We start from the raw sequence: 14,328 nt of genomic DNA on the forward strand, positions 1-14,328 counted from the left end.
GTGGACATCGTTAAAGCTTTCCAAAAATCAATGCTAAAAATGAAAAAGGATACTAAGCCAAAGAAGAAAGCCGCTCCTGCCATGGTATATCAAGCTCAAGAAAGCTACCCACCCCCTGGCAACCAACATGGAATCAAGTGGGTAATGGTTAAAGGCACAGGTGATGATACTCCTCCCACATATAGAAAATAAGACAGAAGAGATGACAAGGGACCATCTAGAAACAGAAGACAATCTCGTGATTCTGGAGGACGAATGTTGTGTTGGAAGTGTGGTAGCCTTGACCACATCCTCAGAGACTGTTCAACCCGCAGATAGTACCATGACCGGTCGTTCCGTGATGGTCCACACAACCAGGTGGACCATCAACCACTGGAGTTCCTGGTGGACACTGGGGCGGCCACATCTGTCATTTCCTCTGCACAGCTCCCTCCTTCTGTATTCCTATCACCGGAGTACTCACAAGATTCTTGGTATCTGAAACTTGCCCTGTCAATCTGTTGGGAGCCAATCTCTTAGAATGGATGAAGGCTCAGTTTGGCTTCATGCTGAAGATCCACATGTTTCTCATCAACACAGACTATGTTTTGACCGCCTTAAACAGGCTGTTGTCTCTGCCCCGGCCTTGGGCTTACCAGACTATACTCAGCCATTTAATTTTTTTTTGTCTCGGAATCGGAAGGTCATGCCTCTGGAGTTCTAGCACAACGTTATGATCATAAGTATCGGCCTTTGGGCTACTACTCAGCCCGCCTGGACCCTGTCGCCCGAAATACCCACACGTGCCTTAAGGCGGTCCACGCTGCTCACATTTTCCTTGACAAGTCAGCTGATATCGTCCTTGGACATGATCTCTCAGCTGTTCTGCAACAAACATCTCTGAAACATCTAACCAACCAAAGACACCTGCGGCTGCAGTGTTCCCTATTGTTGCCCTCCAATATAACATTTACCAGATGTCTGACTATCAATCCTGCCACTTTGCTTCCACCTTCTAGGGGGGAAGGTGAAGAGGGTGAAGGTCCATTGGTGGAACCTCATGATTGTATAAAAATTTTGCAGGAAGAGACTTCTGCTCCAGAGAATATGGTGGCACATCCGCTCGCAGACCCTCAAGGGAAGTTCCACACGGGATATGCTGTCACAAAGGACCTAACAGTCCTCAAGGCTGAAGCTCTACCACCATACATGTCTGCACAAGAAGCTGAACTTGTGGCTCTCACAGAGGCCTGCCACCTGGCAGCAGGAACAAAGGCGAATATGTATATACCGATTCCAGGTATGGACATGGAATTTGCAATGATTCTGGACTCTTGTGGAAGTCTAGAGGATTCATCTCAGCTGCAGGTACACCAGTGAAACATGTCTCATGGATTAAGGCCCTAATGAAGGCCCTGGAACTACCCATTCAGGTTGCTGTTATCAAGGTCAAGGCTCATGGAAGACTAGATTCCAGGGAAGCCAGGGGCAACCACCTAGCTGACCAAGCAGCCAAGACTGCAGCAGTAGAGAATGTGTCATCAAAGTGGCAGGAAAAGGAAGAAGAGATGGGGGAGACCCTGCAAACCGTAGCTGTGGCGCTCACTAGAGCAAGAGCCAAAGAACAGCCGGCGGAAGACCATACAAGTCCAGCGGAGACACGAGTGGAATCCAGGGGGGTCAGGATGCCTGAAGAAAAATTGTGTGAGGAACAAAGGAAGACCCCCACTGAAGAAGTCAAGCAATGGAAAGCGGCAGGAGCCGTGCTGGCAAGTCGCAAAGATTCAAAGGTCAACTCGACTTTTTACCAAGTGGATGGGAAGCCTTGCTTGCCTAGATGCATGTACTCAGCTGTGGCAGCATGGGCTCACGGGCCTACACACAGAGGAAAGAATCAAGCTTTGGCATGTATCAAGAAACTGTACTTTGCACCCGGAATCTCTTCCACTGTGACTGCGTACTCAAAATCCTGCTCTGTCTGCGCTACCTGCAACCCAACGTGTACGGCACGGGTCCCTTTTCAACACCTGGCTAAACCAGACTACCCTTGGCAGAGAATACAAGTCGACCATATCCAAATGCCTAAAGCAGGAAAATAGGAGTACGTTTTGGTAGCCGTGGATATGTTCTCAGCCTGGCCCGAGGCCTACCCGGTTGTCAACATGACTGCTAAAGTCACAGCCAAGAAACTGATCACCGAAATTGCCTACAGATTTGGAGTTCCCCAAGTCATAGAATCGGATCAAGGACCAGCTTTCACAGCAAATATCTACGAAGAACTCTGGAACATGTTGGGAACAGATTTGGGCCTCCACACTCCATACCATCCTGCCAGTTCAGGCAAAGTGGAGAGAATGAATTCCACACTCAAGACCCAGCTCTTGAAAATGACCCAAGATCATCCCCTCCCCTGGCCCGACCTACTCCCCATAGTATTATATCATATCACACACACTCCTCAGGTCAAACATGGGCTGACTCCCTATAAAATTTTGTTTGGGACCCCCACCCAAGATAGGAGAGATTAGGCCCCAAGAGTTGTCTGAAACACATGATAGAGTGGTAAAATTTGTGATTGCCATGTCTAGAGAATTGACTAACACCCGCTCTCCAGTATCTGCTTCTCTCCCAGAACCTACAGGTGATGCAGTACATGATTTCATCCCAGGCGATCTAGTGTATGTGAAGAAGTTTGTCCGGAAAGACTGCCTCCAGCCGCGGTTCGAGGGACCGTACACTGTGCTTCTCACCACCCCGACGGCTCTGAAGCTTGAGGGCAAGAGCACCTGGATTCACGCCTCCCACTGCAAGAGAGACAGAACGAGTCTATAAAAGATGACTACCTTCTTCTATATCCTTTCCATATGCTTACTGTCTGTCCCAGGGTGGACAGCTACCACACAGGGGTAGATACCTCCTTTTTCTCAGTTTGGTTGTGAGGTCTCAAGGGATTCCTCCAACAAGTTTGTCTAGTAATGGGAGGTCTACTAGTATTGGGCCTGGTGGTCCTGTGCTACATAGTCCCCTTATACAGGAAAGTTATAACCAATGCTGTCCCAACTTCCGGGACCTTTCTGAATCAAGAGAAGATATGGAGAAATACACTCCTTTGAACAAGCCTGACCAGCCCCCCCCCCCATGACAAAGTTCAATTGAGAGATTTAGTTTAGGGATAGTTGGGAGAACTCCATGTGTCACCTAGGGTAGGGCTCAATTGTCTGGGGGCGTCCCATAAGGGGGCAGCTTCTAAAATGATTGGGTGAAGAAATCCACCTCCCCTCTCCCCACACATGGACAGTCTCAAAGGCCCCAAAGCAAAGGAAAGTTTAGTGTTTAGGGGGGAATGTCGGGGTAAAAGAGAATATATATATTTGTAACTTTTATACTTTTGTAACTTTTATACGCTTTTTTGCTAATGTACTAACCACCATTTTGTGTCATATAACAATAAGCTTTCCTTGCTACGTAATACTCAAATCGAAACTTAAACTAAGACAGTTCCAGTGTTGCCAAGACTTATTTCAGAGAAACGAAACAAGATTATAAGCTGACGGCTGCAATATCTGCCCAGAGACTGAGATAAGGAGATGAGGACAAATCAGGAGTGGCCAGACACTGGACTTTCATGGCTTACCCCGCTCCGGACAACCCCTTTTCCCTCCCCATTATGTAGTGTATTTAGGTTTGTGCATGTAAAAAATAAACACAGAACATTGCTGAGGACGTTGTCTGTAGTAGCCTTCTGAGCGTGCTCTGAGCTTGAACCAGCTTGTTGTCTGACTCATTCTTTGAATGGTTGACCCATGCTCATAGTTTGAATTTGGAGTGACTGGAGGACGAGTGGAATGTCGTCACGACCCTCACAGACCTACGGTTCCAGGAGCGTGCCAAAGAGGTCACCCGTGAGAGGAGGTTTCCACGTCTAGCTCCTACTTTTCAGAAATCCGTCTCTCCCCAGGTACACTCTCCTGAGCCTATGCAGGTCGACCAGACCAAGATGGTCAAAACCCGTCAGGACTTACGCCGTGCCGAGGGGAGCTGCTTCTACTGTGGCAGTAAGGAGCACCGGATCCGTGCCTGCCCGGAGAGGTCGGGAAACGCCTGTGTCTAGGTTCGCTCAGAGAGGTCGACCTAGACAAGAATAAATCCTCTCCATCTCTGCTGCTGTCAGTCTCAATTGTCTGCGGGGAGAACCGTTTTTTCGAACTAGCCCAACTTGACTCTGGAGCAGCCGGGAATCTTATTTCACAGTCCCTGGTAGAGAAATACTGCATCCCCACCAAACCTCTGGCTGTACCCTTGTCTGTGTCTGCCGTGGATGGGGGTCTCTTACCACGCCCCATCCAACTCATCACCGAATCCATTACTCTGCAGGTGGGAATGCTGCATTCTGAGAGTATCTCCTTTCATGTTCTGCCTGGACTCTCTCACGCCCTCTTGCTAGGTCTACCTTGGCTCCAGAGACATGCACCCGTGCTTGACTGGCAGACCGGAGAAGTCCTTCGCTGGGGACAGGACTGCCATAAGACCTGTCTGGTTCCCGTCCATCCCGTCCGTCCTTCTCCTACCCCAGCTAATCTACCTGGACTTCCGATTCCTTATTGGTCTTATGCTGATGTCTTTAATTAAAAGGAGGCAGAGACACTACCCCCTCATAGACCATACGACTGCCCTATCGACCTGTTACCTGGTACTACTCCTCCCCGTGGGCGTATTTATCCATTATCCGCTGCTGAGACCCGGTCGATGTCCGAATATATTGAGGAGAATCTGGCCAGGGGATTCATCCGGAAATCTACCTCCCCGGCGGGAGCAGGCTTCTTTTTCGTCAAAAAGAAGGACGGCTCTCTCCGTCCCTGTATAGACTATAGAGGCCTTAACCAGATCACGGTGAAGAATAAGTACCCCCTTCCGCTCATTCCGGAGTTATTTGATCGTCTGAGGGGGGCTAGAATCTTCACCAAACTGGACCTCCGTGGGGCGTACAACCTGGTTCGTATCCGTCAGGGGGATGAATGGAAGACGGCATTCAACACCCGGGACGGCCACTATGAATATCTGGTAATGCCCTTTGGTCTCTGTAACGCTCCTGCCGTCTTTCAAGAGTTGGTCAATGACATCTTCCGGGACCTTCTCTACTCCTGCGTAGTGGTGTACCTGGACGACATCTTGGTCTTCTCTCCGGATCTCCAGACTCACCGGAGGGACGTTCGTCAGGTCCTGCTCAGGCTCAGGCAGAATCACCTCTTCGCTAAATACGAGAAGTGCCTCTTTGAGCAGACCTCGCTTCCGTTTTTGGGCTACATTATTTCTCAGACCGGCCTACGAATGGATCCAGAGAAACTGTCTGCCATCGAGAAATGGCCTCGACCGGAGGGGTTGAAGGCCATTCAGCGGTTCCTGGGCTTCGCCAACTACTACCGCCTCTTCATACCGCACTTCTCTTCCCGGACTGCCCCAATTTCCGCGCTCACCCGTAAGGGTACTAATCCCAAAGAGTGGCCGCCCGAAGCAGAGGAGGCCTTTCTTTCCTTAAAACGGGCCTTCTCTTCCGCCCCGGTGCTGCATCGCCCGGACGGCAACAAGCAGTTCTTCCTGGAAGTTGACGCCTCCTCCTCTGGAGCCGGAGCGGTACTTACTCAAAAATCATCTTCCGGGAGGATGGTAACTTGCGGCTTCTTCTCTAAACTCTTCTCCTCCTCAGAGCGCAATTATTCCATAGGAGACCGAGAGTTATTGGCCATCAAACTGGCATTGGAGGAGTGGCGTTACCTGCTCGAGGGGGCTCTTCACCCGGTAATAATTTACACTGACCACAAGAACTTGGCTTACCTCCAGCATGCCCAGAGACTTAACCCGCGCCAAGCCCGGCGGTCCTTGTTTTTTGCTCGCTTTGATTTTGTTCTTCATTTTCGCCCGGCTGACAAAAACGTCAAGGCGGACGCCTTGTCTCGATCCTTTCTGGTGTCTGATCTCGAGGAAGATCCGAAACACATCATCGATCCCGCCAGAGTAATGCAGGTGGCTCCCGTGAGTCTAAATCGTCTCCCTCCCGGAAAGACGTTCGTATCAGTACCTGATCGGGAGAAGATCCTTCACTGGGGTCACTCGTCTAAACTGGCTGGCCACGCCGGTCAGAAAAAGACCCTCCAGCTTATTACCCGGCACTACTGGTGGCCTACCCTGCACAAGGACGTAATAGACTTTGTTTCTGCCTGTGTGTCCTGCGCCCGCAACAAGGTTCCGAGACATCTGCCAGCCGGTCGCCTCCTTCCGCTTTCTGTACCTGCTGCCCCCTGGCAGCATATAGCAATGGACTTTATAACTGACCTCCCAGTCTCTGCCGGTTGTACGGTCATTTGGGTGGTCGCTGACCGCTTCTCCAAGATGGCTCATTTCGTTCCCCTGCCAGGCCTCCCGTCTGCACCCGAGCTAGCGAAAGACTTTATTCGTCACATCTTTCGTCTTCATGGCCTGCCCCTCCACATCGTGTCGGATCGTGGGGTACAGTTCACCTCACGCTTCTGGAGAGCCACTTGTAAACTGCTAGACGTCACCCTGGACTTCTCTTCCGCTTACCACCCACAGTCCAATGGTCAAGTGGAGCGGATCAATCAGAACCTGACCAGTTACCTCCGGCACTTCGTTAATGCCCATCATTCAGACTGGGTGGATCTCCTACCATGGGCCGAGTTCTCTTATAACAATCACGAGAGCGAATCCTCCTCCAAATCCCCGTTTTTTGTAGTCTTCGGTCAGCATCCTCGGATTCCTTTTCCTGTCTCCACCTCTGTGGACAACCCGGCTGCGGAATCTCTCGTTAGCAAATTTTCCTCCATTTGGGAGAGTACCCGATCCGCACTCCTTCAGTCGTCCGAACGGATGAAAAGACACGCTGACAAAAAACGCCTGGATCCTCCACAATTTCGTCCTGGAGATAAAGTCTGGCTCTCATCTAAATATGTCCGACTCAAGATACCTTCTTACAAGTTAGGGCCTCGGTTCATCGGTCCTCTGGAGGTCATCAGTCAGATCAACCCGGTGGCCTATAAATTGAAACTCCCGGCCAACTTACGGATCCCTAACTCCTTCCATGTATCTCTCCTCAAACCTGTGGTACTTAACTCTTTTTCCAAGTCTACAGGTACGCCTCCTGCTCCGGTTTCTGCTGAGGACGAGTTTGAGGTATAGAACATTCTTGCCACCAAAAGGGTAAGAGGAAAGACCTTTTTTCTAGTAGATTGGAAGGGGTTTGGTTCTGAGGAGAGAACGTGGGAGCCCCGGGAGAACATCCATGCCCCGCTCATCCTTGCTAAATTTCTGTCTGGCCTAAAAAAGGGGGGGCCTAAAGGGGGGGGTACTGTAGCGCCGGCGTCCCTGCCCTCTGCTAGGCAGGGACGCTGTTCCCCTCACCTCTCTGCTCCGTGCCCGGCGTCCTCCTCCCGCTCTGCTGGCAGCGCGCGCTCCTTCCCGGCCACTGTGCTTAGGGAGCGCGCGCGCGCTCTCCCTCCCTCTTAAAGGGGCCGCGCGCGCCGTCCTAAGGAGTCCCCGGCCAATGGCCGGAGGACTTCACCATATATAAGGCACCTCCTCCAAAATGGAGGTGCCCGAGCAATGTTGTTGCACTGTTCACTACTCTGCTTCAGCCCTCAGGTCCCGTTGCCAGTTACCTGCCAGATACCTGCCAGATTCCTGCCAGCTTGCTGTCTTATTCCTGCCTAATATTCTGCTACCTGCCTGCTAGCCTGAGGTCCGACGGTCTGCCTTACTACTCCTGTCAGTCTGTCTAAGGACCAGCTTGCCCGCTCACCTGGGAGCGCACATCAACTACCTGCCTGCTTGCCTGAGGTCCGACGGTCTGCCTTCCAACTCTTGTCAGTCTGTCTATGGACCAGCTTGCCCGCTCACCTGGGAGCGCACATCTGCTACCTGCCTGCTAGCCTACCTGGAGGCTCTGCCGTCACGTGCTGTGACCACCTGCCTGTCCAGTGACCCCTGCCCGCTCACCTGGGAGCGCTCATCTGCTGCCTGTCTGCTAGCCTACCTGGAGGCTCTGCCGTCACGTGCTGTGACCACCTGCCTGTCCAGTGACTCCTGCCCGCTCACCTGGGAGCGCTCATCTGCTGCCTGTCTGCTAGCCTACCTGGAGGCTCTGCCGTCACGTGCTGTGACCACCCGCCTGTCCAGAGACTTCTGCCCGCTCACCTGGGAGCGCTCATCTGCCGCCTGTCTGTTGGTCTTCCTGGAGGCTCCGCCGTCACATGCTGTGACCACCCGTTTATCCAGAGACTCTCGCCTGCTCACCTGGGAGCTCACGTCTACCATCAGCCGCCACAGGTCGTACCAACCCTTTACCCAGAGACTGCCCCGGTCACTTGCCGTGACCATCTGCCCGTTCACCCAGAGACTGCCCCGGTCACTTGCCGTGACCATCTGCCCGTTCACCCAGAGACTGCCCCGGTCACTTGCCGTGACCATCTGCCCGTTCATCCAGAGACTGCCCCGGTCACTTGCCGTGACCTCCTGCCCGTTCTTCTAGAGACTGTCCCGGTCACCTGCTGTGACTGCCTGCCTGGTCGCCACCCGCTCCCTTACAAGGACCGCCCCCTTGTATAGTAGCTCAGAGGTTCCGCCTCCCAGACCCGTTACACAAGCAAACAGGTCACAGGTGAGGATGTTACCTTTAGTAGCCATTCAAACCCATTAGTGTCAAATTCTGTGCATGTTATCAGGCCAAAATCACCAGGGTATGTGAACTATTGATCAGGGTCATTTGGATGTTTTTGGTTGTCATTAAGACTTAAAAATAGAAAGCACAGTAGTTTGACAATAAATGGCTTCACACAACCAATAACCATGAGAGGAGAAAAAGTTTTTTGTTATCATTCATATTCACTGAAACAAGGCCAAGAAAGGAAAAATTCTGCCAGGGTATGTAAACTTTTGAGTACAACTGTATATACTACACCTGATATACATCATACACATCTATGCTACACCTGTATATACACCTGCTATACTTCACATTTATACTACACCTGATATACATCATACACATCTATGCTACACCTGTATATACACCTGCTATACTTCACATTTATACTACACCTGATATACATCATACACATCTATGCTACACCTGTATATACACCTGCTATACATAATACAATTTCCATCCTTTTAGCTGATAACCATTTGCTTCAGGTTTACTAAAATCACCAGGAAAATGGCATCACAACAACCAGACAGAAGTAATCATACTTTAAAAAAAAATGCAAAATTTTTGGTCACCGCTGTATATACAGTACAGACCAAAAGTTTGGACACACCTTCTCATTTAATGATTTTTCTGTATTTTCATGAGTATGAAAATTGTACATTCACACTGAAGGCATCAAAACTATGAATTACCACATTTGGAATTATATACTTAACAAAAAAGGGTGAAACAACTGAAAATATGTCTTATATTCTAGGTTCTTCAAAGTAGCCACCTTTTGCTTTGATGACTGCTTTGCACACTCTTGGCATTCTCTTGATGAGCTACAAGTGTGAATGTACAATTTTCATAGTCATGAAAATACAGAAAAATCTTTAAATGAGAAGGTGTGTCCAAACTTTTGGTCTGTACTGTATATATATATATATATATATATATATATATATATATATATATATGTGTGTGTGTGTGTGTGTGTGTATGTACATTGCTCAAAAAAATAAAGGGAACACTTAAACAACAGAATATAACTCTGAGTGAATCAAACTTCTGTGAAATCAAACTGTCCGCTTAGGAAGCAACACTGATTGACAATCAATTTCACATGCTGTTGTGCAAATGGAATAGACAATAGATGGAAATTATTGTCAATTATCAAGACACCCTCAATAAAGGAGTGGTTCTGCAGGTGGGGACCACAGACCACATCTCAGTACCAATGCTTTCTGGCTGATGTTTTGGTCACTTTTGAATGTTGGTTGTGCTTCCACACTCGTGGTAGCATGAGACGGACTCTACAACCCACAGAAGTTGCTCAGGTAGTGCAGCTCATCCAGGATGGCACATCAGTGCGAGCTGTGGCAAGAAGGTTTGCTGTGTCTGTCAGCGTAGTGTCCGGAGGCTGGAGGCGCTACCAGGAGACAGGCCAGTACACCAGGAGATGTGGAGGGGGCCGTAGGAGGGCAACAACCCAGCAGCAGGACCACTACCTTCGCCTTTGTGCAAGGAGGAACAGGAGGAGCACTGCCAGAGCCCTGCAAAATGACCTCCAGCAGGGTACAAATGTGCATGTGTCTGCACAAACGGTTAGAAACCGACTCCATGAGGGTGGTATGAGGGCCCAACGTCCACAGATGGGGGTTGTGCTCACAGCCCAACACTGTGCAGGACGCTTGGCATTTGCCACACAACACCAGGATTGGCAAAGTCTCCACTGGCGCCCTGTGCTCTTCACAGATGAAAGCAGGTTCACACTGAGCACATGTGACAGACGTGACAGAGTCTGGAGATGCTGTGGAGAGCGATCTGCTGCCTGCAACACCCTTCAGCATCACCGGTTTGGCAGTGGGTCAGTAATGGTGTGGGGTGGCATTTCTTTGGAGGGCCGCACAGCCCTCCATGTGCTCACCAGAGGTAGCCTGACTGCCATTAGGTACCGAGATGAGATCCTCAGACCCCTTGTGAGACCATATGCTGGTGCAGTTGGCCCTGGGTTCCTCCTAATGCAGGACAATGCCAGACCTCATGTGGCTAGAGTGTGTCAGCAGTTCCTGCAAGATGAAGGCATTGAAGCTCTGGACTGGCCGCCCGTTCCCCAGACCTGAATCCGATTGAGCACATCTGGGACATCATGTCTCGCTCCATCCACCAACGTCACGTTGCACCACAGACTGTCCAGGAGTTGGCGGATGCTTTAGTCCAGGTCTGGGAGGAGATCCCACAGGATACCATCCGCAACCTCATCAGGAGCATGCCCAGGCGTTGTAGGGAGGTCATACAGGCACGTGGAGGCCACACACAATACTGAGCCTCATCAGGAGCATGCCCAGGCGTTGTAGGGAGGTCATACAGGCACGTGGAGGCCACACACAATACTGAGCCTCATCAGGAGCATGCCCAGGCATTGTAGGGAGGTCATACAGGCACGTGGAGGCCACACACAATACTCAGCCTCATCAGGAGCATGCCCAGGCATTGTAGGGAGGTCATACAGGCACGTGGAGGCCACACACAATACTGAGACTGATTTTGACTTGTTTTAAGGACATTACATCAAAGTTGGATCAGCCTGTAGTGTGTTTTTCCACTTTAATTTTGGGGGTGACTCTAAATCCAGGCCTCCATTGGTTAATAAATGTGATTTCCATTGATGATTTTTGTATGATTTTGTTGTCAGCACATTCAACTTTATACAGAACAAATTATTCAATGAGAAGATTTCATTCATTCAGATCTAGGATGTATTATTTCAGTGTTCCCTTTATTTTTTTGAGCAGTGTATATATGTGACGCGCCCCTGGGCCTACTTGATGTAGCGTTGCGCACGCGGGGACTACCCGGAGCCGGGCCTGTTGGGAGTAGTAGTCTCGTGGCGGTGACCCGGTCCGTGCCCAGGGAGTTAAACTGTGTGGCTTAGTATTAGCAGTAGATGTTGGACGACTACGCCACCCGTTGAATGCAGCTATGGAGCTGCCGCTGCAGGGCAGACCGCTGAGGCCGGTGGAAGGATTGTGCAGCGTGGATGGTATAACCCCCAACGGGAGGGGTATGGCCTCAGGGCAGCCGACGTGGATGATGGGGGTAGCAGGAACCACTCAGAGACGATGCGGTGTAGTTCAGGGTCTTTACTGGTGATAAAGATAGACCCTCCCGGAGTACTGGCTAGCGATTGGGGCCTGGTCAGTCCTTGAGCAGATGGGATCTCCCCTGGCCAGGCGGAGTTGTAGGCCTCCCCAACTAATTGTACTCTTCTGGCTACCTTGCTAGAGGCGGGTAAAAGTAGCCCACGTCCCTGAGTGTACCGTGTGGTGCTCACCCGTATGGCCGGTGACTCGGGGCCTTCTAGTGGCTTCCGCTCCACGACGGCGGTGCTGGTCCCACGCGTGTGACCGTGCCTTCGGGTTTCTTGGCCAGAGGACCTGAAATCCCCTGCCGGTCGGTTTCTGCTGCTGGGTAAGGATTAGTCCCCACAGCCTCGGACTCCGGGTCCGGTGGTAACTCTTCAATCAGGGCGAGCTCTTCAGCTGCCAGCCCCTGATTCCTTGTAGCACTGCTCCCACTGAGCTCCTGATCTCTCTTTCCTATAGCTGCTCCTCTTCTTAACTCTCCTTCTTAACTCACTAACCCTGCCTCAGCCCCAGTTTTATATAGGGGAAGTCCTTCCCCTCCCAGGACTGGGCAGGAGGTGTGGCATGCACAGGATTCCTGACCAAGAGACCTCCCACCTGCTCTCAGACGTAATATCTCTATTACTGTGGCAACCAGACCCCTGGGGTGTCACATTCCCCCCTAGTGAAATTTAGTACTCCGGGACTAAACATATTTTTGTAACATGACAAGTAAAAACAGAAACAGTACAATAAAGAAAAACACATTAGGATGGTCACGGCATGTCCGCAACCGGGTGCAGTCTTTGAAGAAAACAAAGGTGTCCATTTCACCAAAAACAGGGAGACGTAACCAGGTAGGGGTCTGTCCTGCCCCGAGTCCTTATCAGTCTTTTAGTCCATCCTGGGTTACGCTCCAACTATATGCAAAAAGGATTCCCGGTAAATCCACCAAAGACTCCTACAAATAACTAGAAACACATAATTATATACAAGCAACAACAAACAGGTAAACATTAATAAAATAGCTCCAACATTTAGATCCTCCACCGTATGGGCAACTGGCCTCTAGTGACCCTAGTGGACCTACGGAGCTGGCTGACTGGTCCTGAGCTACAGGGTATAGGAGCTGTCAAGGGTAAACTGGGCAGCCGTCTACGGACTCTTTGGCTCACTAGGGGTATGGCAGGCTCACTATAAGCAGAGGGTTGATTCTCCTGGTCTGCTTGTGTGGGGTCTTCTGCCTCCTGGACCGGCTGTTCTTCCAGCTCTACCTGTGTCTCCGTAGGCACTGGGGATGCTGGTTGGAGGAACGTGAGGACGGGTACCACAACAGCACCATTGACTTGAGTCCAAGACCGAGGGAAGTCTCCGAGCACAGTACGAACCATATCTTCCCTTTCCTCTACGGGTCGAGAGTCTTCTTGTTCCTCTTCAGGGTTCCGTAGCTGTTCAGGACACTTCTTCAGGTGATCCCGGGATACAATGGCTGTGGTTTCCCCTCCGTCTTTACTGATTGTACAGATCTTTGGGTTGTCGTGGCTTGAGGGCAGTACGGTGTACGGGTCCTTCTCCCACTGGTCGTCCAACTTGTGGAGCCGTCTTTTCCTCTTCAAGACCTGCTCTCCGGGCACCAGGGGAACAGCGGGAGCATACTGGTTGTAAGTTTTCTCTTGTCTTTCCCTAGCTTGACAGAGACTTCGCTCCACGCTCTCCTGTACTTTCCGGTACTGCTGCTGCCTCTCTGTGTCCCAGTCTGCTTCTGGTGAAGTGTCCTCGGGTGTCAGGACTCCCATCTCCAGATCAACAGGAAGCTTACCAGGTCTTGCCCTCATTAGGTAAGCCGGGGTACAGTTGGTGGAACCTACAGGGATGTGGTTGTATAGGTCCACCAGGTCGGGCAGCTTTTCAGGCCACAGACTACGTTCTTCCAGGGGCAATGTTTTCAGAAGATCTATCACCTCCTGGTTAATTTTCTCACAAAGTCCATTAGTTTGCGGGTGATAGGGTGTTGTTCTAATCTTCCGGCAGCCATACAGGGTGCAGAACTCCTGGAAGACTTCCGCTTCAAAGGCAGGCCCCTGGTCCGTCAGCACCTGCTCCGGGTATCCGTGCGGACGGCAGAAGTGCTGCTGGAAGGCTCTAGCTGCTGTTAGAGCCGTTAAGTCCTTGACGGGGACGACAACCAAGAACCGGGAGTAGTGATCCACGATGGTTAACGCGTAGACGTAGCCACTTCTGCTTGGGGTCAGTTTTACATGATCCAAGGCTACCAGTTCCAACGGCTGACTGGTGATGATGGACTGCAGGGGAGTCTTCTGGCTGGCACGGTCCCTCCTTCTTAGGTTGCATGGGCCACAGTCTCTGCACCACCTCTCGATGGTTCCTCTCATGCCTACCCAATGGAACCGCCCGCGCAGCAGGAACTCCAGCTTCTTCCATCCGAAGTGCCCAGCTCCGTCGTGGTATGCCTCCATCACCATAGCTGCGTCTCTTCTTGGCACCACTACTTGCCAGATTAGT

This window comes from Phyllobates terribilis, unplaced genomic scaffold, assembly GCF_046119375.1.
Source record: "Phyllobates terribilis strain yellow unplaced genomic scaffold, ASM4611937v1 Scaffold_14__1_contigs__length_39327217, whole genome shotgun sequence".
Classification (NCBI taxonomy): domain Eukaryota; kingdom Metazoa; phylum Chordata; class Amphibia; order Anura; family Dendrobatidae; genus Phyllobates; species Phyllobates terribilis.